We start from the raw sequence: 6,530 nt of genomic DNA on the forward strand, positions 1-6,530 counted from the left end.
GATTGAACTCAACAAAAGTAATTGATAAGGGTTTCATCGGCTACCCCGTGCCCTTGTTGATGTGTTTTGGGCTATAGATAAACATTAGAGTAATTTTATCGACCAAGAGTTCTAAAAGTAGAATCGATTAAAAGGTTAATCCACCGAGTTATATTGATAAAGGTTTCATCGGCTACCCCGTGCCTAAGTTGATATGAATTTGGGTCTTGGAATCATTTATCATAGTTGGGTAGAGGTCACTATGTAAATGCTTTACTTGTTATTTACAAGTATTAATAAAACGATAAATGTTAAGTTTTCCACTATTCCGTTTTTATATTGTTCTATTTCTTTACCACAATTCATATACGATATCATTTCGATTTTGATACAAATCTCCATTAAAACATCGTAACTAAAGACAAAATTTGAATTTGCTTCTAAAACCTCAAACGAACCATTGCTAAGGATCTCTTGTAAAGAGTATAGATTAAAGTTATTCATATCAAACAGGTTTTTGATTCTTGACTAACACTTCTACTTACAATGGATTATGCTTCATATACTTAATTGAATTAAGTACCTTGAAGCGATAAATTGTTTTGGTGATTAGATTTTCAGAATTCGTAATTGACCAAAATAACGCAACCACTTCAATGAAAGTTTTAAGACTAAAACGAACAAATGAAGAGTAATCTTCATGAATTCAATTTTGCTTCTCAAAGCAAAGACTCATTGAAATGAGTGGGAGCATTCTCTTAAACCGTTAAGATGAGGACGAGGTTCGAGAAGTAGAAATTATAATGGAATTGATACAAGGTAATGTTAAAAGTAAAGTTATTGAGAAATAACGATACTAAACCTATCAATCCCGACCGATAAAGTTTCCATTGTCTTAAATGTTGGACACAAGAAAGGAAACTACCCCAAATTATTGAAGAATCAACAAGTTAGTTGTGGGACATCTAATGGGACCTTCTTCTTTAAATATTTATTTGATTAAACATATTTTTTGCTAGTACCACTTCGTCAATATTAGAAACCAGTGGAGGTTTTCATCATTGTACTTGATACATAGGATGATTAGAATATGACGACTAGCAACGATAATGTCGAGAGATAGAGTAATTGTGTACTCAATCTAGTTTTTGGATTTAAAGTTGTACTTAATTGTGACTATTAAGTGCATAAACTCTAAATAAGAATATAAACTTGTTAAGATACAAAAGAGGTTTCACTTTTGTGACCCTATACACCACGATTTGATGTATGGCTAACCCATTATCAAGGTGATTATATTCTAAACCAAACTAGAAAGATATATCATGTAGATGATGTAAGACTCAAATTGGTAACCCAAGATTAAACCTTAAATTTTGGAATGATGAACGCAACGAGTTATCGAGTACTCTTGAAACCATTAGATTGTTAATGGTATATGCGTATCTTGTATTCAAAGCAAGATGTCTCGTGCCTTTTTGGTTGAAAAGGAGATCGAGGTTGTAAATCATCGATCCAAAATAGGTTGATCATTATCTTTACCAACGAGTTAAGTTGACTAATATGTTCACTTAATAAGGTAAATAGAGAAATCTTTGAAGAATTTCAAAGAGTTCAAGGAATTACGATTTAGTCGTGATGGGATTATCAAAGTGAAGACTTTGATATAAGCCAAATGAATTGTGATATAGTATCACAAATTAATCTCTCTTAGCACGCATTATGGAATAATGTATGGTTGGATAAGAATTCAAACGCTATTCGATATGGTTTGGACTTCAATCAAGTTACTTTGAGTTACTTGATCCTTTTGGGGAATTTATCATTTTTGTCTAAATTATTTTTCCCCTAAATCAAATCATATGAGATATGAAATGGTAAGGGTACCATGTTTGTAAGTTTTCACAAGAAACAAATGCTCATTTTTCCCTTTTCAATTATCACGAGCACGACGGGTTTTGCGGCTCATGAAGCTGTCTTTCTAAAATACAAGTTTATTTCTAGAAGACAGAGTGGGAGAAATTATTCAAGAGCCACGAAGAATGTTATGTCGCAAGAAACTGGTCTTTCTTGGCTACATGAGACGTTTTGTGTAAGACATTGTTTCTTCAAAACCTAGGAGGTTAAATTCGTCACTTGTTAAAAATGATGAATTCATGCTACTTTTAAGTAAGTAAAGAGCTTATAACTTACAAAAGAAATTGTTTGATTCAAGTTGATTACTTCTAGAAAGTAATGAACATATGACTTACATAAGAGTGTTTAAGTCACAACTCAATACAAGGCTTAGAGCCATGAAAATCCAAAACAAAAGGGCTTGATTAGTGACAAAGGGTTTTGCACTAATAAAGAGATATTTCAAAGCAAGATTGGTTGCAAAGGGTTTTGCACCAGTTGAAATGCTTAAGTCTATTTGGATCTTCTTAGGGATTGTGTTTCATTATTATGAAATACATAGCGAGTGAATCTAAAACCCACTTCTTCAATTAGAAGGAATGTATTCAATACATGTCTTGAGTTTTATAGATTCTTGCAATCCTAAGATAATGTGCAACTTAAGAGAGGGTCTTAAGTAGGACATCAATGAGATAGAATCAACATTTTGATCATGTGGTAAAACATTTCTCGATAAGTCGAGAAGTTGTGTTTATACATGGAATTTAGTGGGAGTTACGAAATTTTAATTAGTCCGATATGTGGATGACATATTGATCATTGAGAATGATTTAAGACTTTTGGAGTATTATAATACATCTTGAATATCCGGTTTTATGAAGATAAATCCACATGATATTAGCATCAATAAGAAGTCTTACGTTGATAAGATTCATGACTAGTTCAATTAATTGAACATATTTGATTGATTCCATTTGCTTCCGCTGCCGCATCAATTAAATGAGTAAAGATGTATAACACTTCATATACTTTGAGTATGATGAATTGTTTTCAAAATCGAATTTAAGTAATCTTTACCAAGTAAGCCATAAAGATTACCCTTAAGTGCTTACAAGAAGCATTAAGGCTATAAAGCAAAGTGTTTATGATGCAATATTGTGTAAGGGTGTTACACAAGTGACAATTGACAATTGAGATTGCGCATGGTTTCCGACAAAACCATAATCAAAACACATTAAGATGGTTAAGATACCATTGTGGCTATATTAATTAAGAAGTAGATTTTCTAGAATCGTTCTAGGAAATAAAGAACAATGAGAGATATTTATAACGGAAATTGAGCACACTTGCGTTCATGAGATGTGCAAGAGAGATGGGTCCCGCACACTGTGAAAACAGTGGGAGCTATTCTTAGGCTAGAGGACCTATGTCTTGATTGGATCTCGACACGTACTCAGAAAGTTTTGTGATGCAAATGTATACATTACAAAGGAAAACGAGTATGTAGTAAGGTTGAGTAAGGTACAAGAAATTGATAAAACCTACTAACCAAAGCCTTCTCAAAGGCTAAACATGATGAGTCATGTCATTTCAATTGAATTGAAATGAACAACTACGTACAAGATCAAATTAGATTATAGAACATGAAATAGTAATCAGGCATTGACTATTCATATGTGATAATCGCATTTGTCGTTCGAGTTTTACTTTAAAACTCTTTTATTATACTTTGTTACATCCAAACGGGTTGTAAAGACAATTGAACCCCGTTAAAGTGAACACGGATTAGCATTGTATTCGCCCATAGTCACTTGTATGAGGTGACATCTCGAAGTGACTAGAGTGTGATGCGATTGATGGCAAGTTCAAGTGCCATACAGTCATGTGAGATGACTAGTCGATCACATAGGCAGACTGTTAGGAACACTTTGTCGGGCCTTATGACCGCTTATAGAGTTCTGGCAAATTTATATAGCCTGGTCGTGGCGAGAGCTGCTATAGTATTCTAATGAGTCGATTCTTTGACTAAAGACTTACTCGCCTAAGATGGCACGGTTTGATTAACTTTGATTTGTGTTACTATGACCTTCGTAAATGGGGTCAAATGGGCATATTTTGGGTTATGATGGCTGTGGCTAGTCGAAGGGAATAAGTGCGATAGGAATTGTCCACCCCCTTGTCAGGGTTATAACAATATCTCAGGGCCACTCGAGGAGTAATGAACTGGAAATGCGTGGCCACGCTCGGAAGGTATCTATGATAGATAAATCCGGTCAATCAGTTATTCTCCAGATCGAGGAAACCACTCTCGATATGATCACTTGCAAGTACGACCTGAAAGACACCTTGCATTGAGTGGGAGATAGTAATAGGACAAGAGAATTGGTGACGCATACTTGTCGAGGACAAGTGGGAGATTGTTGGGAAATGTGTCCTCAACAATAGTGCGATTACATGATTTAAATATCATTATTAAATCTCATTTTAAGAATACATGTGGGATGTAATATTTTACAGTCAACTGGTCCACACATATCGGTAATGATTGGCTGACTAGAGTTTGACATTACTGTCGTGAGACGGTGGTGATCGATTGATCCTTAGGTCATACCTATAGGGAAATACTCTTAATTGATTATTTAATTAATCGTATACCGATACGAGTTAATTAAATTGCTTAAAATTGACGGATGATTTTGTAAGTATAATTTACGTATCTTATTGTAAATATGATTAAATGAGACACGGTCTAAGTAATCGAATTGTTTTATTACTTAGATGAAATCATTGTTTACAGAAACAATTGAAACGGAATGAATAAATTATTATAAATACATAATGTTGTAATTTATAATTTGGAAACATTTTGGCACGAGTAATTACGAATTACTAGTCAATTTTGTAAATGACATATTTTATGAGTATGTTGATTTTTAATATGTTAAAAATACATTACATTGTGACATGTCATGTAACATGTTACATGTGACAAAATTGACAAATGACAAAATAAAACGGACCATCCATTTTATTATGAAAGTGCCGAAATTAGAGGGAGTGTTGGGTTAATATTGTGTTTTCATATTAGTGGAAAACATAATTATTAAAGACTACCTACTAGCCTTGCAAGCCTAAGCTTTTGAGAAGAGCAAAAACAAAAGGCATTTGGCATACTACCCAATGCTCTTTTTCGGCCACCCACAAGAAAGAGAGAAGAGCTTTTCTCTTTTACATCATTATTCATTCTTCCCATCTAATTTTCTAGAGTAAGAAAATGCAATAAAAACTCTCTACAATTTATGATAATTCTAGAGAAATAAACTCACATATACTCCCTCTTGACCGAGATTTTCAAGAGTAAAATGCAATTTATTTGTGTCAATTTTATAGTAAAACTAATATTATTACTAGATCTAAATAATATTAGTTATTAAGAGATTTCTTTGGGTATATGCTTTTGGGAGGGATTCTATACTTGAATCCTTGTTCTTCCATTTGGAGAGCTCAAGAACAAGTGAGTAGGTGAACTCACTTGTGCCCATAAATCCGAAAATCACAATGTAAGATGATGGTTTCTTCTCTATATTTTATATTGTTTGCATGCATAAGATCACTTGTTAATTTTATGACAAATTAAATTTCGACATATAAGAGTATGTTAGTATGTATATGAATCTACATTTCCTTCAATTACTTCTATTCGCCAACCGAACAACGTGTATTTGTTGCGGCTAGTGCGACATTCTTAGAGAAGGAGTTTCTCGAGAACGCGAAGAGTAATAGAACCTTCGAGCTGTCGGAAATTCCAGAGCCAAATGCCGAGCAACCATTGGAGGAACCAGTTCCTTCAATCCCGGCTGCGGTTAGTATTCCTGAGGAACCTAGGAGGTCGGGAAGAGTCTCTATTCCTCCGGACAGATACATAGGTATGGTCGAGGAACATGACATAGATGACATTCTGCTCTTAACGAGTAGTGAACCCGTAACCTATAAAGGTGCCATGACTAGTTCCGACTCAAAGCTATGGCTTGAAGCCATGCAATCCGAGATGGACTCCATGTATGAGAACAAGAGACATTCTCTCCTTTTGACCTAATCATTGTCATTTGCAACAAAATTAGGGTTTTGGAGTAATTTTCTCTAAAAATTCTAGATCTCACATCAAAACCTCACAAAAGCTCTCTCAATATTGCAAGGCAATCAGAGAGCAATTTCTAGCACAAGGGGCATAGTCTCAGACGATCTTGGGTGCAACAATTAGGAGGAAATCTATATTGATTTCTGTTCTTAGGCCGAAATTCACAGGACCCGAGGTTGATTCTTGTTCTTTTATCGTTTCTCTTGTTTTTTTCGTTTATGACAATTAATCACATGATAAAATTGCGTTATAGTCCTTAATTTTAAGGGGTTTTATACGGATATCTCGTAGGACACAATTGTGACAACGACGTGGAGTCCTAAATGTTTTTATAACATTCGGTGCCAGGTCGTGGATAGGACCTCCATGGTGATCCTAAGAGTCGATTCTTTTGACTATCGACTGTCTCTTGAGATCAAGGCAGATTTTGGGTGACTTTGGTTTCTTTCTCACGGTCATCCGTAACAGGGGGCCAAGTAGATTGTTTCGGGTCATTTCATCGTGCTTAAATCGGCAG

The sequence above is a fragment of the Silene latifolia genome, chromosome 6 (assembly GCF_048544455.1).
Source record: "Silene latifolia isolate original U9 population chromosome 6, ASM4854445v1, whole genome shotgun sequence".
NCBI classification, from domain to species: Eukaryota; Viridiplantae; Streptophyta; class Magnoliopsida; order Caryophyllales; family Caryophyllaceae; genus Silene; species Silene latifolia.